This window comes from Prionailurus bengalensis, chromosome C1 (genome assembly GCF_016509475.1).
Source record: "Prionailurus bengalensis isolate Pbe53 chromosome C1, Fcat_Pben_1.1_paternal_pri, whole genome shotgun sequence".
NCBI classification, from domain to species: domain Eukaryota; kingdom Metazoa; phylum Chordata; class Mammalia; order Carnivora; family Felidae; genus Prionailurus; species Prionailurus bengalensis.
The window spans coordinates 122,128,864-122,153,439 of record NC_057345.1 but is presented as its reverse complement, the minus strand read 5'-3'; the positions used below and the strand labels follow the sequence as shown (position 1 = coordinate 122,153,439).

Below are 24,576 nucleotides of genomic sequence, written 5' to 3'. Positions count from 1 at the left end.
ATGAGGACATTGTTCCACAGCTGGAGCAATCATAAGCCATTGGGAGTCAGGCTTGAGATTTCATTGGCAATACATCTTCCTTAAATCCTCACTAGGTTTCTGGTGCGTTCGGTCATCCTACAAAGGCAGGAAAGATTCCCACCCAAAATGTGGCTTCAATGTTGAGACTAATGACGCCACATACATATATACCTACAGTGTATGAAATAGTTTATTTCTTATATCATAGGGCTATTCTGGGGAGAGCAGGGCAGACTTCCCAAGCTGGCCCATGAATGGCTTGAAAGAGCATGGAAAGCTACTGGCTTGGGGCATTCATTTAGGCTAGGGGTTGTAGCTGTGGTGAGGGTTCCCATCATGGGAAGAGGATTTATGTGATTTTAATCTTTAGTCACTTCATAGGAGGGATCCCTGGACATCAGCTTGTTCAGATGTGTGGGAAGAAAGAAGGAAAAGACTTAAAAGTGGTTGTAGTTAAATATAAAAAAATGGAGTCGGACATTTTATTTGCACAGTCTGTATCTTTTCCTAATACAGTTACTGTTCTGGAAGTCATGGAATCATATCTAGCCAATGTTTGTGGCTAGTAATGAACCCAAATATTTCTGTCCACTCTTAAGTACTTCTGTGTTCTTAAGCCTTACTTCATTTTTTTTGTTTGTTTTCAACCTCTTTCCTCTGTGATTTATTTTTTTCAATATATGAAATTTATTGTCAAACTGGTTTCCATACAACACCCAACCCAGTGCTCATCCCAAAAGGTGCCCTCCTCAGTACCCATCACCCATCCTCCCCTCCCTCCCACCTCCCATCAACCCTCAGTTTGTTCTCAGTTTTTAAGAGTCTCTTATGCTTAAGCCTTACTTCAAATTCTCCCTGGGTGAATTGGCCAAAGTGGATCTGGAAAACAAAAGAAAGGTAAATTGTCCTTTTGTCGCAAGCTATATCCTGTCTTTCTACACTGAAGAGATTGTCCCCTTTGACAGAGATTGTTCTACCAAGGCTGTTTGGAGAGGCTTTGTGGATCAGGCTTTACCTGTGTCCCAGTCTTAAAACTTTCCAAGATTTTACCTTTACCGTCTCTGCCAGAAGAGACATTAGAGTTTGGGGTAGAAAATCTAACTCTTCAGTACTGATATCCTCTAAAACATTGATGTCTCGTTGACATGGATTGAAGTCTTCGGACAGGAAAAACATCTCCTAGCAGAGTTGCAGGTCTTCCACTCCTTTCTGACAGACCAGTTCCACAGCAGCTTAGCTCTGTGACAAATGAACTTACCGAAGTTACTGAAAATGACAATCAAACAACACTCTCCTGAGTTTTTGGTTCATGTTCCCCAATGTTGCAGCCTCACAAAGCAAAAGATCCATGTTCAAACATTAGACCACAATTTCACAACAGTTTCATTAATGTAAAACAATCACTATCAGTTTCTCACTTGAGGTAGAGACACGTTCTGTACCCCTTTCCTCTCTATCTTAACTGAGGACAGCCTTCTTACAGAACTCTCTTTCTGGTGTTAATTCCATGTAAGTTGGGATGGTTTGCTTTCAAATACAGAAAACCTAAACTAAATTAAAGTATAAAGATAATTTGATTGTCTTAAGTAACTCAAAGGGATTAATAGGTAGGGCAGTTTCTGACAGAACTCTGGGCCCACTTATCTATTTTCTTGACTTTCATCTCCTCATGGTTACTTTCTTGGGGGCCCACATATGACTACAGAAGTACTAGGCCTCATACAATCCAATAAAAGAGAGTGTCATTTTATTTTTTTTCCCCAAATATTCCCATCAAACATTCTCAGATTTACCAGGTGAGAACAATTTAGGTCAGGTGACCAGGCTGAATTTATAATTGTGGCCAGCATGGTAGGATGCATGGTTGGGATTAGTCCCCGTCACCTGCTGCATTTCTAGAAACTGCAGTGAATTCTACCTACTTGGAACCATAATGACTCTGCAATAGAAATTGTGGAGGTGACCAACAGGTATCAACTGTGGTAGGTGCCCAATAAAAGGTATTTTTCCACTAAGAAGATAGTACCTTTTCAGAATTTTCAGAATTTGAACATTTGATTGATTGCCTTAAATGTTAAGCAGCGTGGGGCACTAATTTTCTCCCACTTTGTTTCCAGTATTTAATTGCACAGGATAATCTGTGCTAGGAAGGACCACCACTGTAGAGCTGTCCTGACATGGCTCCCAGGGGGCCATAGTATTTTCCTCTATGCTTATCAGTAAAAAATCCTATCTCTGTGGAGATCTACGAGACTCATGCAAGGAAACTGATTTGATGACCTTAAGGTCTTTCCCGTCCACTCAGGGGCATGAAACTTACCACCCATATTATCCATTAACGTTATGAAAAATTGTCTTCTGTGGTTTCCCATGTGAACTTTTTATATTCAGTCATAACATTTGAAATCAAGCTGCTTTTCTTTTATCAAACAGATTCTTCTAAGGAATTGTGCAAAGCTTTCAATTTTATAAGGTTGTGCATTCAAGAAAGCTTTTTAAATAGAAATAGGCATGAATTCCTTTGAAAGTTTATGCTAAAGTTGTGTCCTTCTGAAAAGGACTCCTGCTTCTCTTTAATGGTTCTCTCGGTGCTGAAATTGGAATAATTACTTTGGTTAGCTTTTGCACTTCTAAATTAGAGCCAACTGAATAAAATTTATTTTTCTCTTACTGAAAGCAAAATTTATTCGTATGTAGCCCTTTTTCCTGCTTCCTCATTTTGAAGTAACCTCTTTTCCACCACATCCAAGGAAACAAGTGACTTCATTTTTGCTACCCCATCTTCTCTGCTCAAGCCACTGTCCAGCTTTGCCACACTTAAGTGTGTACCACAGCAAGCATTGTGTTTCTCTACTTCAAGAATATTTCTGCCCTATGTTATTTTCCTTCTGGCCTTGCTATCTGATAGGCACTGTCTGAAGAATTGACTCAAACAAAGGCATTCAAGGTTGAATCCTGCATAGAGGAAGCACCAAGAAGGCCACTTGAAGAGGCTCCTTTTCCTCATTAGCACAAAGGGACCATCTGCTCACCAAGCTGTACATTCATAGCTTTGCATCAGACCAGAATGAAACATCTTTTTCAGTTTGCAAAAATGTGCTTTTTCCTAGAGTTTCAGATCCAGTTGTATAATCTATTAGAGTCCCATGTAAGTCAAGCATTTTCTAGCAAGCAATGGAAATTAACTCTGATTAACTTATGAAACAGCAAAGGAATGTGTTGCAAAGATATTGGGGTAGCTTATAGAATTATGGAACATTAGGACTTTCAGAAGGACAGGGGCCAATGTACAACTATAGGATCTGCAGCAGAAAAAAAAATGGACAACAAAATTAGCCAAGGGCTAATGTTTCTTCTCTTTTTCTCATGACTCCAGTTTCCAATTCTCTGGGGACAGTATGATTGACCCAGTTTACTGCATGTTCATCTGTAGCCACGGATCAGAAGAGCAGGCTTACCAGGACTTGCCTGAAAGGTTCTTCATTAAAGGGAAGAGAGACCTTGTCACCAAAAGAATGAAGAAGAAATGCCAAGTCTATCAGAAAAAATAAGTCCACTTGTGATAGACATGAAGATACACACCCCTTCAAGACAAGGCTCACTGTCCAGTTCAGAGTAGGTGGCAACCAGCCTTCAGCTACTGTCATCGCTAGGTCCACCTCAGCTTTTGAGTTGTAGTACATCAGAAATGGCCATGACTGACAGTGGCAAGAGAATATCTTTCCAAAGGGAAGAACCTTAGGTGCTACACCTGGGCATCCACTTTCTGTTCAGTTAAACGTCTGACTCTTGATCTTGGCTCAGGTCCTGAGTTCAAGCCCTGTGTCATGCTCTGTGCTGATAACATAGAGCCTGCTTGGGATTCTCAGTCTCCCTCTCTCTCTGCACCTCCCCCACTTGCATCCTGTCTCTCAGAATAAACAAATAAACTAAAAAAAACCAAAAAGGAATATATACAGACTCATGCAAAGTTACAGATGGACTGGTCAGCTGTCAGGGGCTTAGAATAGAAAGTAGAAGATCAAGGACAAAGCGGTCTGGGGTAGAGACATTCGGATGGGCCTATGGGAGTAGGCATGCAGTGGGAAGGTTTTTCTTTCACATATGAATACCAGCCGAGTATTATCTACCAGAGGGCCACTATCAACTGAGTACACAAAATGCCTTATTAAACGATTGCCATCAGATGACTGCCTCTGGTTGGTCCCACTTCATAGCAACGAAGGAGCAGGCATGGGCCGTGAGCTTGGGATCCACTCATTGTCTCATACATACCAGTTGGAAGCAGCTACCGAATATAGCATCATAATGGTGCTTTGAAGGCACTAATTAAGTGCCAGCTGGGTGGCAGTCTTCTGTGAGCCTAGAGTACCATCTTCTAGAAATTAGAGACATGTCTGTGGCATTGTGTCTCTAGTAGAAAGAATGCATAAGTCTGGGAATCGGGGCAGAAGCAGAAGTGGTTCCAATTGCTATTATTCCCAATTCTAATGACGCCCCAAGGAGACTCTGTGCTTCTCATTCCCTCCACTCTCGGCTCTGCAGGATTAGAGAACCTGGCCCACAGGGGGAGTATACATTCTTGCCAACAGACACAGTAAACATCCTATTGAACTAAAACCTCTGACTACCACCTGGTCTTTGAACCCCTGTATCCAGGGACCAGCAGACCAGAAAAGGAGTCACTGTCTTAGCAGACCACTGAAACTCACCAGCAGGAGGAGCTAGAGCAGCTGTTATTTAACAGGGGCAGTGAGGAATATGTGAAATATTGGTATCCAGTTGGGTTCCTTTCTTGCCCGATTGTAACTGTGAATGAGTAAGTGCAGGACACTGGCCTGAGAAGCCTATGGTTGCCAGGAACTCACATCCCTCAAGAAAGAGTTTGGGATACAACCTACGGTAAACTGCCCACTGAGACCAGTAGAGGTGACAGTCGAGTGGGGATTTGAAAAGATGAAGGAAGAAATAGATGGATGAGTACCACTTGCAGCCCTGGGATGGGAGTGGGAAAGAGAGAGAGAATTCCAGCCTCTACCTTCCTGTTTTAAATTCTACCCCCACAAGCATGCGTTTTCCAGATGTATATGGAACAGTAAATCCACAGGGTACAAAGTATGGGTTGTGACAGATACAAAGAGATGTAACTCTGAAATTCTCCTTCAAGGAAGGGCTCGTTGCCCAGTGTGAGAAGTGATGTTAGCTGGCAGCTTCCTTCAGTTCACTTTTTCAGGTGTGCCTCAGCTTTGAGTTAAGTTCATGTTCTCTTTGGGGTGGCCTCAGCCAGTGACTGGACAAGACTGACAGAAGGAGAGAGCAGTTTCTGCTCACTGTAGGATTACTCTGATATCCTTCCGTAGCCCCCATGGGCATTTATATCACACTTTCTTGACAGACCCTGCCTCATCTTTCCTCCCTTTTGCTTTCATAGATGTTACTTCTCTGCAAGCCTGTTGCCCTCCTGCCTGCATTTCAGTGTCAGCTTCTGTAGGACCCAACTAACATACCACTAAAACCTTTTTTTTTCCTTTCCTTTTCTTTTTTTTTCTTTTTTTTTTTTAATTTCTACAAGCAGTGTCTAAATCAGTATAAAATAATCCTGACCCCCAGAAATTTCAATTCCTTTTAGAGTGCCACACATTCAGATCTTGTCCCTTGGTTTAACACACAAGCAAATTTACATTACTGTATAATCCTCCTTCTAACTTTTACAGCTTTGGGTGACTCACTGTGCATCAGCATAGAAGCATTATGCTCATTCTGATTGTCCAGTGTCTGTTTACCTACTCTGGCTACCCAATACAAATACGAAAGGACCACCTTTGTGAGCCAGTATGGGCAGCATCACCAGCGCTCAAATACAATGTTTTGTTTTTCTCTGATCTTGTGAAAATACTTCTCAAGAACACTGAAAACAAATGTTCACATCCAGGCATTACTCATGGCTGATCCTGAGTTACCTCAGGTGCTAAAATAGCTCTGTTGTAGTGGAACAGACTCAAGTTTTTCATCAGAATCAGCTAGGTTGAACCCTGGGTTTTGTCCACGTAGCCTGTGACTTGAGGAAAGTTACTTCATCTCTTTATTCCTAAAATTTCTTATGTGTAAAATGGAGGAATGATAATACCTATCTCAGATTTTTCCTCTGAGGATGAGTATTGCGCACAATGCAACCATCTGGAACTTGGAACCCAAACAAGAAATAGTTTCTTGTAGAAGTTATAGTATATAAGTAGGGTCCATAATCTGAAAGTGAAAGAAACTGTAATCTGTTTAGCAACTAGCAGGGGTCATGGCCTCCATTATTTATGTTGTGTACATGATCTAATTTTTTTTCACCCACATAATAACCTTACAAGTTAACTGTATACAACCTTACAGCTGGGAAAATATGGGTCTCTGAAAGGTGAAACAACTTGCCCAATGTGAAATTCATAAGTAGCAAGGATGGGAAAGTTATAGAATTAGCAACAAAGTCCCTGATAAGAATTAAGTACCAGAGGTGAATGATAACAGGAATGAATGTGCTTTCTTATCTCTTGTGCAGCCTGCCATGTATGGTGAACCAGTGTGCTTTCACAGTGTGTGTTTTCTATGAGAAGTAGGCTGAGATTTTAAAGGGTAACTTGCTTGTGGGTTTGAAGCTGATCAGTGGGGTGACTTATTAGAAAATATTATTGCTTTTCAATGCATACAAAAGGTCAATATAATGTGAAAATAAAACATTGGCCATCTTACCGCATCCACTTTCATGATCATGTCTAACTTTTTGCCATTAGCAAATAGCCTGTTAAAAGAAGCTGATAAGTGAATGTGTACTTGCACACTGAAGTACTTGCAGTTCCCAAATCGTGCCAAGCTCAGTCAGATCTCCCCCTCTGCATATGGCTCACATCTGTGACTTCTCCTTGGAAAGACCTTTCTCACTTATTTGCTTAGCTAAGACATTCGTACTTCAACACCAGCATCAACTCCCCTTAGAAATGTTCCTTGGAACACTATCCCACCCCTCCCCACCAAACCACCTCCTAATGGTATGAAACAGGTCCAGTGCCTTTCTCACAGCATATTTCTTTATGATAACAATAAATTTTGTGTGATTTAATGGATTTTGTTGTTTGAGGACAGGGCATATAGGAGCTCAATAGAGATTTATTAAAATATGTTTGGGGAAGATGGGAGGATGACCCTTTAGAACTAAAAGCAGCTAAGAGTATTTTAGTTTTAGACCTACTAACATGGACTGGACTATTAAATCCGATGATCTTGAACTACATTCTATAGTGGACACTGTGTTTCGCCCAGATCTCTTCAGATCTGTTTTCCCTTTCTGTGTGACACTCCCCCAGTTTATTGTTCTTGTGTTTCTAAAGGCCCCCACCTGCCCTTCTTCAGTGACTATGTAAGGGCTACTTTGCTTGCATTACCAGAAATGAAAATATGTGAAGATTGAGTTGCTCTCATCTGCCGGCAGCACAGCCCTTAGCAGAGCTAGACTGGAAGCTGGAGCAGAGTGGAAAAGCCCAGCTCCCTTGCCTACAGTCAGGACCAGATGTTAGGGGATCAACCTGAGGCTGAGACTTGCTGAAACCACCTCTTTACCTCTTTGCCTTCCTTGTCCTTGTCAGATGACTGTGTTCCTGGTTTCTCCTAGGAAGATGTCAGTATAAATTATTTGCACATGAAAACACATCTCAATGTCCACTTATGGGAAAACTCTATCTTGAAGACATTAAATGCCTATTTAAATGTATTGTTTATTTTATCAAACTAATTCTCAAATAAGACAACAATGAAAGGCAACAGTGACCATCCCTCCTTCCCCATTCCCCACTTGTGGACACAATGACTCTGTCTTTGTTTTAGGCTTAACTTTATGGCATTTTCTTTCACATCACAAAATAATTATTGCTCTTACTTTACAAATCAGAGTTAGATGCTGTTTACTTCCGATGAGGAAATAGTTCACATGTTAATATGTGACCTTCCTATGCAGGGCCTTCCTCTCTTTCCTACCAAGTGGGTTCTGTTGTTGTTTTGTTTGTTTTAAATTCATAGTTCTATGTTGGTCTGCACCTTCTAGCAATGTGCTTAAACTTCTGTCCTTTATCTGCTGAAAATGTTTGGCATTTCCATTCATAGAATCGCCTTTTTTCAAGAGAAATCCCTCCCAAACTTTTTCTTCTGCTCTGATAGAAGCTTCCTGGCTGGAACTCTCATCATAAGATTTACTTTTCTTTCTCTCTGGAGTCTATGTATTCCTTTTAATTAGATACATTTCTTACCTTGCTAAAATATATCCTTGAATAATTTCCTAAGTGTGAGTGAAGGTAATTCTTTGAGTCTTTTCGTGATGAAAATGTCTTTATTCTGTCTTCTCACTTTATAGTAGTCTTCCAAAGTATTCTAGTCTAGGTTGAAAAATCTCTTTCCCTCATAATTCCAAAGGTATTTTTTCATTGTCTTCTTACATTCATTGTTACTAACAAAAAGGCTGAGGCCACTCTATATTTCATACCTTTGTGACTGAACTACTTTTTTTCATTGCTTTTGGACACTTTTAGGGCTTTCACTTTATCCTCCACAATCTGCAATTTAAAATTGATACATCCAGATTTCTTTTTAAAAATTTTTTTTTCAATGTTTTTATTCATTTTTGGGACAGAGAGAGACAGAGGATGAACGGGGGAGGGGCAGAGAGAGAGGGAGACACAGAATCAGAAACAGGCTCCAGGCTCTGAGCCATCAGCCCAGAGCCTGACGCGGGGCTCGAACTCACGGACCGCGAGATCGTGACCTGGCTGAAGTCGGACGCTTAACCGACTGCGCCACCCAGGCGCCCCTACATCCAGATTTCTGATTTTATTTTCATACGTCTTGTGTGGTACTCTTTCTCTAAGTTTCATTTGAATGCCCTATAGCCTTCCTGGTGTGGAAAATTTTCTCAAATTGTTTCTTTACTGATTTTCTTCCTCGTCATTTTTTTTCTATTCTCCCTTTCTGGAACTTTTATTGGTTTCTCATCTGGTCCTCTTGTTTCTTATCTCTTTTCTCATTTTCTATATAATCTTTTGTTCTATGCTCAGAGATATTTCTTGACCTTAGTCTTCTGTCTCGTTTATTATATGTTCTATTTTTAATGCTACTTTTAATGTCTAGTTCTGTGATTTTTCTGTTTCACAAGATCCTGTTTCTCTCTCCATATAAAATGCATACATTTTTCTGAAGCTATTTTTTTTAAGTTCCTTTTCCTTCATTCTATTTCATATCAGAGCCTTTCAAATTTCTTGAAAGGTCTGTGGGTCCTTTACTTTGGACTGTTGTGTGTGTGGAACAAAAGCAAGGCCAGGTTGCTCACTCTTCATAGATAGGCTGTTGATAGGCAGGCTGTGGTCCTGGGAAAGCTCTTAACGTCAGGTTAGGTAGAGCTCTCCTCAGGGGTCTTTTTTTGCCCCAGATGTTAAATATCTGTCTGTGCAGAAGGACATTTTGTCTGGACATAGATATCACACTGCCAGGAGCGTTCTGTGTGCTCACTGGGAATGAACTGTTCCCACCTACTTGTGTTCTATTAGACCCATGATTTAGGAGTGGATGCTCATAACAGCCCACATTTTAGCCCGGTTTCTAAATGTGAATTCTAAACGTCACATTCGAAATGTCAAGCTCTGCAACAGGCGAGCAACCTCTTTGGCTATATAGAGCCCAGTGCACATGGCCAAGTTTGAGGCTGCATCCCTAGATGTGTCTTCATGTCCTTTCCATGATCCAGGAATTGTTGAAATTTCCTGCCCATGGGTCATGTTTTTTCTCATTTTCCTTGTCACAGTTTATGCCATTTTATAAATTCTTTTTTTTTTAATCTTTTTGTAGAAGTCTGAGAGGGAGAAGAGATTGTATGGTGTTGCTTCTATCTGTCTTCTCTTACTCCTAGAAATTTACAATTTATCCCATTACCATTATTACTCCTATTGATCGTAATTTTAGTACTTAACTATTAACGTATAGTTGGATTGAATATTAGTTTACGGTACCTTGTGACAAGAACCTGGTTATGAGATTTGCATATTTCATGATTACATTTAATTATCCCCTTATCGTTATAGGTATTGCTCTCTCTATTAAACAATCAAGGAAATGCATATTCAAAAAGATATCTTTCAGAGCTTAAATTTGCAATTCAGTCCATCTAACTACAAAGGACATAGTCATTCTGTTATGTTAGGTTACAGGCTACTCTGTGCCTCGCAATAGGTTGGTTGGTTGGCCTGCAAATTTGTGCCATACTAAATGACATCATTTGTGAAATAATGAAGGGTATCTTTTGATTCAGGGTTTTTCTTGAGGTTATTATAGTTTTCTATAGTGATGTTGCCTTTTCATATTTGACTTGGACTACATTTATATTGAATACCAACAGACTGGAAATATGTTTCTCTGTGAGAATCTTGCACCTCTGAAATGTAAGATAATATGCAAGATGGAACTACATTTAACTAACTTGAATATTCCAATTACTGATAAACAGAACTCTATAGGGTGTCAGACACAAAGTATTAAAACGACTTTATATTTTTTTCTCATGATGTAAACTTACCAGAACACTAATAAGTGTCTTCACAAGATTTATCTTGAAATTCGTTTATTTTGAATTTGTTTCCTAAAAACATTAACTTGTGTAATAACTAAATAGCTGATTATATCAATTTATATCAATTCTATCCACCTTCTTTTACTCCTAGAAATTTACAACTTCTCCCATTACCATTATTACTACTAGTGATTCTAATTTTGGTAACTAACTATTGGTACCAAACTATTGGCACTTAACTATTTGGTACTTGTTTCAGTTAGTTTTTTAAAAGTTTATTTATTTATTTTGAGAGAGCGCAAGCGAGAGATTGGGGAGGGGCAGAGAGAGAGTGAAAGAGAATCCCAGGCAGGCTCCACACTGTCAGCACACAGCCTGATATGGGGCTTGAACTCATGAACTGGGAGATCATAACATAAGCCTAAACTGAGAGCCAGACCCTTAACCGACTGAGTCACCCAGGTACCCCTTAGCTGGGTTTTCTTAACACTGGCCCATTTTTGGAGACTTGTACATACATGTGTAATTGTGCTTATGAGCATTGAGCTGCAAAGTTAGAAGACAATTTCTGTCCTTCTTCAGATGGTCTGGATTCATGAGAAAGAGAAATAAAAGATAAGACTAATGGGGGCTGTGCAAAATGATTTTTCTACTGTGAAAATTAAGTTTAATTCCTTCCTAATTTTTCTTTCAAATTCTTACCTGCGACCTTGTGGAACTCCTAATCTCTATAAATGTTCATATTTCTCATGTTTAAAATGAGAGGATTAAAATAGATCAATAGTTAAACATTTCTTTTCAAATCCTTTTTTGTTGTTGTTGTTGTTGTTGTTGTTAAAAAAGATATACAGAAGTCCAGCTTTAAAACCCAACAAAAATCAGACAAGAGCTGAGATTCTCTGGCTGAAGCCCTGTGAGGAGGAGTGAGGAGAAGCTGGGAGCTCTGCTTCTCCCAGCTGCTGCAGCTCAGCTGCAAGGGGCAGCTTCAGGGTGCCTCTCCTGGGCCTTTGGGTACAAGAGAAAACTGCTCACATATATATTATCTAAGTGTACTTCAGTCTTGAAATGTATGTAACAGTATGGCACAGAATACTAAGCTTTGAAAAAGAGAGACCGGAGGGGGGGAAACCACTAATGGAAAATAGGGAAGTATGAAAGTGATTGCTCATGTCTCATTTCCATGTTTGTTTGTTTCCTTTTGGAGTTTCCTGCAGCTAAATCTACCTGTGTTCCTCATTATTGCATATAACCATTTGTATAAGATTTTCTAGGGCCAAGGAGTCTCTTACATTTTTTCATCATGACATAGATAACAATTTTTATACTTTTATAAGCCGTTTCAGAAAAATTAAGTCAAATATCAGAAGCTCAAAGATCAGAATCCTTGGTCCCCCAAGAAGTCTATATATTTGGTTCCGAAATCACAGTCAAGATGAACTTCAACCCCATACCTATTTAGCAGTAGACTTTCCTAATCCACAAAAGCTTCTCACCTCTGATTTCCTTTTGCAGTTCTTACTTGAATCTACCTTAAATACACATTGCTTTATAAAGCAAGGTGTTGTTTTAAACTTTTTGGTTTCAGGTTTTATGACTTTCTCATTTGAATTTTATTCAGTATTTAGAAAGTAATGCCTTACACATAAAATGAGCTCAATCAATATCTGGCAATGGTGAAAGAAAAGGGGAAAGGATGTCATTATTGGCAATATAAGCTTCAGTATGGTATTTCTAACCTTTTGCCTTATACCTAGATCTACTTTGAACTCAGCAATATGATCTGGATCATGAAAAAATACCGTGAAAAAGTATCAAAAGTCTGATAAGGACATATTTATTGATAAAATACAATGATAAAGAATAAATTATGATAATTAAAGGTTGAACCCATCTATTTTTCTGGTGGGTGCCCTGAGCTATGATCACAGGTGAAGATAAGAATGGTGAAATTGTAAGCACTGTAATAAACATGAAGCGATAATGTTATTTGAAATTGTAGTGATTATTTTCAAAGTTGTCTTGTATGAAAATCTTCTTTTAAGTTCACATGAGACATTTTGTAAAACAGTGTTGAGTGTTTAAAAGTTGCATTTCATTGAGCATGAAAATACACATGTTTCATATGATATGGTAGTGTGCTGGGTTGAGTCTTTTGGGATCAAAGATCAAAGGAGGCACAAATCTGTTAAATGAAAAATGCAATAAAGCCTCAGTATAAATCTGAATATATCTTGATACACTTCATAAGTTCTGAGTCTTTTTGGGATGTAAGAATTTTTCCAGTCTCTCAAAAATTCATGTTGCATAAGGTAATTTTATCCAAATCATAAATCCCTACATCAACGTTTTAGAGTTCCCAATTATCCAAATATTCATTCCTCCAGAGATAATATCATGCAGTTGGTAAATGTTCAAAAGAATCCAATTTTAAAAGTTGCCTCTTAGAAGGTGACAAAATACTAGGTATAACATCTAATATCAATCATATCTTGATGCCAAAACAATGATGATTCAGAGCATTATGCACACTCAAGGATGAGCATCTCAAATCATATACCATAAAATGTATCATTAAGGTTTGTATTTTTCAGGAGAATGTCAGCCATTCTCTGGGTCTATATCGTCATAATAAGCTTGCCAGGGAGCTGCAAACTGAAACAGAAAATCCAGGGAAAGAAATAAGATTTTCTACGATTGTATTTTGTTACAAATTGAATACTAAAAATGAGAGGTTATTTTTTTTTTCTTAGTCCCTTGGATGTTTCCTGAAAATGCAAATAAAATGTCAGGCTTTCTGCTCTCACCTAGTATTTTACACCACTCTTCTCCATGACTAGAAGAAAGGGACCCCCGCCACAAGTGTCAAAGCTCATTCTGTTGTTTTCACTTCCAGGTATAGGATGTTAGAATGATCATAAGCCTAAGCTGGGTATCTCCTAAGAGAGAACAACCCCAAATTAATGCCTACCTTATCCTTCCTGTCTGCACCAGTGGGAATGTTCTCTTAGAAATCTTCTCCATTTCACCGTGGGTCTCAAGAGTTCCTGGACGAAAAAGCGTTTCTTGGAAAAATACTAATGATCCTAGGAATCATGAAAAACACTGTGTAACAATTTGCTGCCTTTCACATTTCTATCAATTCAGTCTATATTATGGGTTATCTATTATGGACTGCAGTTGTTGTTCTGCATCTTTTCACCACGGTCACTATTTTGTCCTGACACTAACGTGAATCAGCTTCTTTCTGTCTTCCTTTATTAAGTGTTGTGAGCATTCAGAAGAGGAAAAGATTGCTTCCAGAGGGAAGAAACTTCATCTTTTCAAAAGGCGGCACTAAATCTCCTATTGTATGTTAGACAGTAAGGGTACAAATACGAACAAGTTGTATCTTTTCCTTCAGAAGCACTCAGTCCAGATGGAATCAAGGAAGAGTTAAGTAGGAGATAGCATTTGAGCTGAATCCAAAAAGATGGTGTATGCTTCCTAGGGCTGCTATAAAAAAATACCATAAACCTAGAGGCTAAAAACAATAGTAATGTATTCCCTCACAATTCAGGCTAAAAGTCCAAAATTTGTTGGCAAAGTTGGTTCCTTCCTGGGGGCTCAGAGGTAGAATCTGCCCCTTGCCTCTCTCCTGCCTTCTAGTGATTGCTGGCATTCCTTGGTGTTCCTTGGCTTTTGGCATCATGACTTCAATTTCTGTCCCAACCTGTGTCTATCTCTTTTTCTTCTCTTCTTGTGAGGATGCCAGTCATATTGGGTTAAGGGCCTACCCTACTCCAGTATGAGCTCATCTTAACTAATTACATCTGTGATGACATTATTTCCAAATAAGGTCACATTCTGAGATTCTGGGAAGGACCTGAATCGAGGAGGGAAACTATTTAACCCAATATTGATGGATAAGATTATGTAACTAGAAATAAAAGAGAGAGTTTTTATTTAATTCTCTTTTTCAACAAGCATTTGAGTGCCTCTCTTGGTCTAGGTATAATGATAAAGTCTGAAAGTATAGGGAATAGGTGTGGTCACTATAGTCAATGAAGAAGGAAAGGCATACATTTTCCCTAGATATCTGTAGGGTATGGGTGATTTTTCAGCAATGTTCTGCACACTTGAGGGAAAGCCTTCACCTTACAAACTGAGACTGAGTGTGGAAGGGATTCTCAACCTCTGGGCTGCACTTGCCTGGAATTTAGCCTCTGTGAAACGTAGCTGGGAGATGAAAAAGGCTAGCATTGGCCCTTCCTAGAAAGCTACTATAGCCCTTACCTGGGAGTTTGGGGGAGAGGGATTAGTCTTTTTGGTCTCACCCACTCAGAGTGGAGCTCTCCCCTGCTCAGCTGGGGATTGGAAGGAGGGAGAGAGCAAGAGAGTCATCATGCAATTTTTATTGAGATTTAGATTTTCTTGAATAAATGTTTTATTTGCTGTATGTCCTAAGGGCAGTTTTCAGAGACTTTAAAAGGTTGATTTTGGGGGTCTGGGGTCTCAGTTGGTTTAGCGTGAGACTCTTGACCTCGGCTCAGGTCATGACCTCATGGTTCCTGAGTTCAAACCAGACATCAGACTCTGCTGTGGGCACAGAGCCAGCTTCAGATCCCCCTCTATCTCTGCCCCTACCCTGCTCGCGCTTTCTCTCTGTCTCTGTCTCTCTCTCTCTCTCAAAAATAAATAAACATTAAATTTTTTTAAAGGTTGATTTTTTGTTTTGTTTTATAATATTCACTAGTTGTAGTTGTTTCACTGGCAAGTGTGTCTGCAGAGCTCCTTATAAGGTCCATCCAGAAGTGGAGTCTGCAGATAACTGTATATCCCTTTGCATGTCTCCACCTCTGTCTCACTTGGGAATGACTACAAGAAACCATAATGACAAAGCAGAGTAGGTAATGTGACCTGGGCCATGCCTGGCACTCTTGGAGTGTAAAAGAAAGGTAGCCCCTAGGATTTACTGAAAAACTGATGATCTAAACTGGGATTTTATTTGTATCACATATCACTCTGTTACCTGATTTTTTTAGTGTTTTTTTTTTCATATTATTACTGCAAATCTAATGTAAGCTTGTTGAGTGTTGGGACTGTCTCACACCAGCATGTGCAAATGTACGTGGCACACTGCAGAAACATGATAAATAATTATTGAATTATGACTAGTGTGGATGTAATTAAAAAGGGGAAAAGCGAGCAGGTTTGAAATCTAGTTCAAAGATAAATTTCAAAGAACTTGCTGATATATGTTCTAAGAAGAGTCAGGAAGAGAGTTGTCAAGGAACTAGGTCAAGTGGCAGTATTCACAGAAATGGGGAACACAGGCAGCCCTTCAGCCCTGTCATTGAAGACACAGGACTCTGAGTTCAAATACTTAGATCTATGTCTTTGTGTCCTATTTCCACATCTGAAGGTACGTTGACTGGAGATACCATCTTTAAGATTCTTTAAAATGTTAAGATTTTGTCACTGAGTTAGTGCTTATTTGTTTAAAGGAAAATGGGTTGTCATTAGCTTTCGTGGATTAAAATATTTTGACAATAGAGACAAGTGCTCAGTTTAAGGCCACAGCTGTCTTTAATTAATTAGTGAGGAAATCAAAGGGTTATGTACCCAGAGCCTAACTACCCCTAATTAGGATAGTCTTTATTTTTAGGGGAGGGTGTAAAAATCAAGCCTGTATAATTTGAATTTTTATTTGTCATCCTCTTTAGAAAACCTCCTTAGAAAATCCCCTTTGCATAATAATTGTTCTAAACATTGTTGTTGTAGTTGTTGTTGTTATTTTGTTATTGTGATTTCTTTGCTATCTCTTTAATAAACTTTGGGGAAGAAGAAAAGATGTCTCTCATCTTGAGCCAGAAGCCTATGCGCATTTTTGAATACCTCAACTTGTCACCGATTTGAAAAATGTTCATGTGTAAGTTTTGTTGCAACCATGTGACAAGGAACTTTGGAAAACCTGCCATAAATTCTTGTCCAACAGTCTTGCTTGTTTAAAATACCTTCATGTGTTTGTTTGTTTGTTTGTTCTACAACTTAATGTGTTTTTTTTTTAATTGAAAAATAGTTGGCACACAGTGTTACTTTAATTTCAGGTGTATATTCATATGGTTTTTATATGCTGATCGTTACAGATGCTGATCTTCAAATGATCAATAATAGTTTTCCATCAACTCTCAGTAATAGGTGCTGAAAACGTAGCAGGTGAGGCAGCCTGGTGAGCATTAAGGAGATCAGGACCAGGCAGTGGCGGTTGTGTGTTGTACTGTTTGCTGTCTCAATTTCTGATTATGCAACACTGGGGAATTCATTTCTCACTGACCCTAAGTTTTCTTATCTATAAATGGAATTTGGCTAGGTGGTTTCAGACTTTTTTCAGATCTGACGTTTTATGATTTCATATTTCTAAGATACTAGTAATTTCTAGTCAATGCTGGTCCCATAATAAGAAAAGTTATTGCAATATAACAGACACCCAGAATGGTTCACATTTTAGCTGATTTTCTGTGGCGAGACAAAATCCTATAGCTGTCACAGAAGGAGGATGTTAGCACCTTCTGTCTTCAAACTAGTTTTACTCTGTTATAACTCTTTTAAAATAGATATCTTTTGCACAGTTTATTACATAAATTTCAAAGACCATGCATATTTTATTCTATATATGCAGAAGTCACTGAAATGGATCACACAAGTTAAATCTAGTCTTAAATTTTTTTTACCCTATCTCATTATTCATAATAAAATCCAGATGCTTTAACATTAGATATAAAATTCTGTTTGATCACTTACAACCATGTTTGTCCCTATTGATTTTCTCCCTTAACATTTCATCCTGCCCACGCTGAAGCCACACTGAAATGCTTGAAATTCTCCAAATTGTCGGCACTTTCAAATGTGTGCCTTAGTACACACTGGTCACTATTAGCAATGCAGTTTTTCACCTTCTTAATCAGATCATTCCTTACTAAGTTTTTAAGACATTGCCTTTAGGAAATGTTCCTGTCTATAACCCAACTTTACCATTAGCTGGACTGAGGTCTTTCTTTTGTGTTCTGTAGTATACTGCATTACCTCTATAAAAGAACTCCATATCTACCTCTGTAAAAGAGTTCCACAGGAACATGAATTGTATTTGTATGCCTTACATCCCCAGTATTTAATAAAAAACCTGATCTAACAGTAGATCATTAGTATATGTGTATTGCATGGATCAAAGTAAAGACTTCTGGTTCCCCTTCCTAGTACCCCTTTTTCTGTCTTCCTCAGAGTATGACGGAGAAGGAGGTACCCAGTGAAAGGAAAATACTTTTCTCCGTACTACTCATTTCCATACTACTATTGCTACTACTAATAATAATCATAACAACATGTTGATTGAATGCTTATGCTTATTAGAATTGGTCCTTGTGCTTCTCTAGCACCTTCTGTCTCCAAGAAGTTTTCTTTAACTTACTCATATCAATCTGCTTGACGCTCTTTGTATTTCCCTTCAAGGAGCAGTCTCTCACTCTTCATATAGGAAAATAGAATTCATTTATTTTATTCGTTTTTTATTTTTATTTAAAAAATGTTAACGTTTATTTTTGAGAGACACAAAGATACAGAGCGCAAGAGGGGAGGGGCAGAGAGAGAGGGAGACAGAATAGGAAGCAGCCTGCAGGCTCTAAGCTGTTAGCACAGAGCCTGAAGCGGGGCTCGGGGCTCGAAATCACGAACCGCAAGTTCATGACCTCACCCAAAGTCGGACACTGAAGGGACTCAGCCACCCACGCACCCCTATAATTTATTTATTTTTTAAAGCATGAGTAAGGTATAACCGAAATGCAGTGAGTTGCAACTATTTAAGGTTTAAAATTTGATAAATTTTGATGTATATGTGCGAAGCCACTAGCACAATTAAGGTAATGGACATATCCATCTCCCCCCAAAGGTAAAAAAAATTATATAAATATATATGGGATGCTGGTGACAAATATTATTCCCTTTTAAAAATATTGATAAAGAGAATGAGATTGGGCCATCTATTTGGGCATTAACCATGATGGCTATGATGACATACTGCCTGGGGACACTCACTAACAGTCTAACATAAGCAAATGAGTTTATCTCTGGGAATCCATTGACTCATATATAATATCTATATAATAATTGTACTTACCTTAAGCTTATAATGAGGACTAAATGAAATGTTGCATTCAGAGTTCACCACCATGGAAAGTATTTAACACTATGCAAGACACTTAGTGATTACCCCCAAACATGCTGAATAAAAGAATAAAAGGGAAAAAATGAAGTAGGCCACTTAGCAGAAGAAAACAGATTGCCCCAACAAATGACTACTCCCGAAAATCCTGTCTGATCCCACTCAGGTGCTGTGGCAAAGAGTCTCATTTTTAACTGAGTTTCTTTTTGTTAGCCAAAGATGAAAACTTAACAGAGACATGATTGTACTTTTTTGTTTTTTTGTTTTTTAATTTATTCTGATCACGGCTGGTACATACTGGACCTACCTTGCCTAAAATTAAAACCTGTATTACTTCTGACACTGTCTTCAATTTCCTTATTGAAAGAATTACAAATAATGTAAAATTTTAAATCTTTTTGCTTCAGAATTAAGTCCTTGAGTGAAATTTTTGCTCCACTAATGTAATATAGGAGAATGTGTGAGTTTGTATTGCATTATATACAGGAGACTTCCTCTATTTTGATGTCCGTTATCTTTAGAGAGCTGTCTACAACCTTGATGTTTATATACCAGACGGCTAAGTGGTTTCCCTGAGTTGTTTGTACCATTTTATTCCTTGAACATTTTTGTGGGCAGTTTTCAATGGACTGCATTTAATGGTACATAAAGCTCTGAGGGAGGAGAAAGTAATTTGATAAATAAAAAGCAACTGATGCTGTCTTTCCTCAACCCAGGTATTCACTGTCCTTCAATGTAGGTGAACAGAATTGTAAAATCACCTAACAGACACTCTGATTTGTCAAGACAGTTGAGAGCAGATATGATGAGAAGGAAAGCAAAAAAATAATTTTTGAAGGAGTAGAAATTCAGATAAGGCCATTGGAGGATGAATTGAATCCAGAGATGGCTAAGAATTGAATGTGGCCTGCAGTGATGTCTTATATTAAATATAATAGATGAGTAGATGCCAAATTATTAAACAGAACCATATATAGGTGATGAAATTATGGGTGATATTTTTTCTTCCTTGGAGATTACTGTATTTTCAGTGTCCTTCCAAAATAAGGATATATTATTTGTGAAATCATAAAAAATAAAAATAATAGATAACCTTTTTGCTTAAAAATTTAGATTTAAAAAAAACTTAAATTTTTGCTAAAAAATTTCACACCCAATTTAACTTAAAAGTAAAGCAGTCCTTAATTCTACAGAAAAAAAAAAAAAACAGCAAATGACAGAGATCAAAAAGAAGCCCTTTCCTATTCTGGTAACTGCAAGGACTTATTAGGCTACATTATCTGATAATTTCTAGTCTGTAAAGGACATTGAGAGGTCATCCACTTCATTTCCTTATCATCACACAAGATGCCTCTGAAATTATCCAAGAAAGATTAGAACCCATCCTATTTTAGACCTTTTGAGAAGTTTCCATGTCTTCCTTTGCTGGTGCTTTTCAGCACTTAATAATGTTTTGCTGACAGAATATTTAAATTTTTATATTTAATGGTGGCTTAATGAAAAGTTATGAAGGAATGACTGCTTTTTAAAACCAGACAATACTCATCACTGACGTGTGATCTCGTAATTGTTTTATCCTTCTCCAGAATCAAGTAAAATTACTAAAAATACTAAATCATTTCTGTCTCCTTAAAAAACAGACTTTCTGGGATGCCTGGGTGGCTCAGTCAGTTAAGTGTCCCGACTCTTGATTTCGGTTCAGGTCATGATCTCACGGTTCATGAGTTTGAGTCCCACGTCAGGGTCTGTGCTGATGGTGTGGAGTCTGCTTGGGACTCTCTCTCTCTCTCTCTCTCTCTCTCTCTCTCTCTCTCTCTCTCTCCATCTCTCTCTGTCTCTGTCTCTCCATCTTTCTCTATCTCTTTCTCTCTCTCAGATATAAATAAACTTAAAAAATCAGTCTTTCTTCTATGATTGAAGTTTCACCTCTCTGGGAGCACTTGCTTCCACAGGGTGGACATCTTCCTTGGGAGCAGGAGGTGAACCCATGTGGCGATAGCATCCGGATACACCAAGGTCGTGCCAGACTCTGTACTAGGCTCTTTTGATATGATCTTTAGTTCTCCAATCATACCCTTCTACATATATTTTTAACCCTACTCTACAGACTACTCAGACAAGCACCAATGTGATCAAGATTTCCTTTGTATGAAATGCTTCCATAGTTCCTTATGGTCAAAAGAAAGTAAAAAGGTGTTAGTTGACTCATCAGCCTAATGCATGAGGCCTTTCTCAGACTTCTCTTGGTGCTCAGAGGGCTTCTCATCTATGAGGACTTTCTCAGTTGCTACTTCTGCCCACAACGTTCTTTCTTATCTGAAACTTTCAAAAGTTATGCATCTTTCCACATTCAGCAAAATGCTACCTCTTCAGTGGAGCCTTCACGGCATATTCCCTACCATCCTGAAAATTCCTTCATTGGGGCCACTTCATCAGCATATAATTCTAATTTATATTCTGTAACTATAAAACTCAGCTATTTTTTTGAGGACTGAGCCTATCAAATGTATACTTATAACTTCAGGGGCGTATACATATAAGATGTTTAATATATGTTTGTTGAATAAATGACATGAGAAAGAAAAATAGCTCCTGAGAGCTCAGGGTAGCCTGGAACTTAGAGAAAAACCTTGGTGTTTTTCTATTGGGCATAATCTCACACAGCACTAATCTCAGACAAGGCCACACAGTGCCTGATGAATCAAGGCAAAAACATGGTATTACCCAAACCACAAAAATAGACCAGTATCCTCTATCTTGGCTAATATGATTCATTGATGTTTCTTTTTTCAATCATAGCTTTAGCCTCTCTTTGCTCTCCTTGTTTTATAGGTAAAAATTATTAATACACCCAACATGGAATAACCTCAATTCTTAACAGCCTTCTATATAGAGCTGCTTCTTTGAATTTTTTTCACAATCACCTAACATAAGCCCAATTCCTAGTCTAAGTTCTCTCCAACACCCTCTAATGAGATGTCCCTTAATTTTCCCATTATCCAGTTACCTCTGTGTTCCTGCAGGTCTTTGGTTAAAGACTTTAAGAGAATGAATGAATGAATGAATGAATGAACGACAACTCTTATTTATATTAGACTAAAATTTCTGTGTATTCAGGGATGTCATGTTTTCCCTCCATCTCAAATGTCTAGATTTAAATAGTCACAAAACAAATATGGGATGAATGAAATAGCCTTGACTCTCTCACTGCCTTGGTTTCTGCACCCCCCTTCTCTGCTGGGATCACTTTGTGGGAGATTCAACCTCTACCATTGCCACTGTCGACTCCCCCCTGCCCCAGCACTGAGAATCCACACTAGGAATTTCTATCTTCATTTATCCCAAAGTCTTCTCAAGTCTAAGTTACAAGCTCTGAATGCCTTTTTATTTTGCTTTTACTTGGCCAATATCCAAGAATGTCATTTGGCCTCAGTTTTTTGGTCAAGGTATACGTGTTTAAGTGTAATTTTAAGACCCTCAGTTCTTACATTTTGGCTGATGAGAAAATATCCCTTTTATCACCAGCTGCCTCACTTAGTATTTCACACTCTTCACAATATTGAAAAAACCTGAATATTTGCAGGTACAGACTAAGCACCTGATTTGCTACTCATTTAGGAAAGCTAGTATCTAAGTCCTTTAGGGAGGAATTCTTCTTAGGACAGACCATTTGGGAAAAGTATTTATTTCAAGCATACATAAAGTTCTAAATGGCTCCCTGTTATCAGTATTTTATCAGGACATACAAAGCCCTCTGTGAATGGGCCCCTTCTATTAGCCCCTCTCATAATTATGAGAGATACAATTAACAACATTAAGTTGCATGGTTAAGTTCAATTATTGTGTTTGGAAACAAAAGGATAGATTTAGGTTATAAAAAATTGGCTTGAAATAAAAGGAAAGAAATGTCCAAAAGTACAAGTATGATGTATTATATGCCCATTTAGCAACTACTGATACCTATTAACATAGGTCTGTGTTTTGGTTATGTTTTCCTTTTTGATAATTTGGATCTCAGCAGCCTAATATGCTCTTCATTTACTTAAGGGAAAAAACAAACAAAAGATAGCAAACCACATCCTACATGATGATGGCAGGATAATACCAAGAAGTGGATATAGAGGCTTAAGAATATGAAATTGTGGCCTGTAGCCTCCCCGTCCCTCCCGCAATACTCTACCCAAGGATCCCCCTGGCTTGCCTGCCCGCTGTGGCTGGCAAGGCAGCAGCATTTGATGAGGCAAGAGGAAGAAGGTGTGATCAACGAAGAGTACAAAGTATGGAAAAAAAACCCACATCTTTTCTTTACGATTTGGGGGCGACCCATGCTCTGGAGTGGCCTAGCCTAACTGCACAGTGACTTCCAGATGTAACCAGACCAGAAGGGGAAGACTTCAGCATTCATCGACTTGTCCTAGGAACACACATGTCAGGTGAGCAAAACCACCTTGTGATAGCCAGGGTGCATCTCCCTAACCATGATGCTTCCCACTATGACAGTGAGAAAGGAGAATTTGGAGGTTTGGGTTCAGTTAGTGGAAAAATTGAAATAGAAATCAAGATCAACCAGGAAGGAGAAGTAGACAGGGTACACTATATTCTCCAGAACCCTTGCATCATTGTAACAAAGACTGCATTCAGCGATATTCTTGGTTTTAACCATACAAAACATCCTTCCATAGCAGACCCTTCTGGAGAGTGCAACCCAGACTTGCATCTCCGTGGACATCAGAAGGAAGGCTATGGGCTCTTTTGGAACCCAAGTCTCAGTGGACACTTACTTAGTGCTTCAGATGAACTTACCATCTGCCTCTGGGACATCAGTGCCGTTCCAAAGGAAGTTGTGGATGCGAAGACCATCTTTTCAGGGCATAGTAATAGTATTCAGTAGCAGAAGATGTTTCTTGGCATCTGCTCCATGAGTCTCTGTTTGGGTCAGTTGCTCATGATCAGAAACTTATGATCTGGGATACTCGTTCAAACAGTACTTCTAAACCACGTCACTCAGTTGATGCTCACGCTGCCGAAGTGAACTGCCTGTCTTTCAGTCCTTACAGTGACTGCATTCTTGCCACAGGATCAGCCAACAAGACTGTTGCCTTGTGGGATCTAAGAAATCTGAAACTTAAGTTGCATTCCTTTGAATCACATAGGATGAAATATTCCAAGGTCAGTGGTCGCCTCACAAGGGGACTATTTTGGCTTCCAGTGGTACCGATCTGAGACTGAATGTCTGGGATTTAAGTAAAATTGGAGAGGAACAATCCCCAGAAGATGCAGAGGACAGGCCAGCAGAATTGTTTATTCATGGCGGTCATGCTGCCAAGATATCTGATTTCTCCTGGAATCCTGATGAACCTTGGGTGATTTTTTCTGTATCAGAAGACAATATCACGCAGGTTTGGCAAATGGCAGAGTACATTTATGATGATGCAGACCCTGAAGAAGTGGATCCAGAAGGGCAAGCATCATAGATATGTCTGTACTTCTTGTGATTTTAGACTCCCCCTTTTTTCCCCTCTCAGTCCTGACATTGATTTAACACTGGTTTTGAGACACAGACTGTGTTTGGTTATCCCTCTATGATAGGTACCATCAACACCCAAACAGAGGGTATTTTCTAAATATGAACTGGGGGATTTGATTCAGTAAAACCACAGACTTATATTTAAGTTTTATTTAGGAATTTTCTAGTAACAAAGGTCTAAAGTAATCACAGAAAGGGGAATATTGTGTGTAGTTATTTTTCTTCTTAGGCTGTATCCCCAAG

The 24,576-nt window shown here is 38.7% G+C and overlaps 1 pseudogene; it reads left to right on the top strand.

The window, feature by feature from the left end:
* The first annotated feature begins 22,964 nt into the window (after positions 1-22,964).
* Positions 22,965-24,319, top strand: LOC122479674 (annotated as a pseudogene).
* The last annotated feature ends 257 nt before the right edge of the window (positions 24,320-24,576 follow it).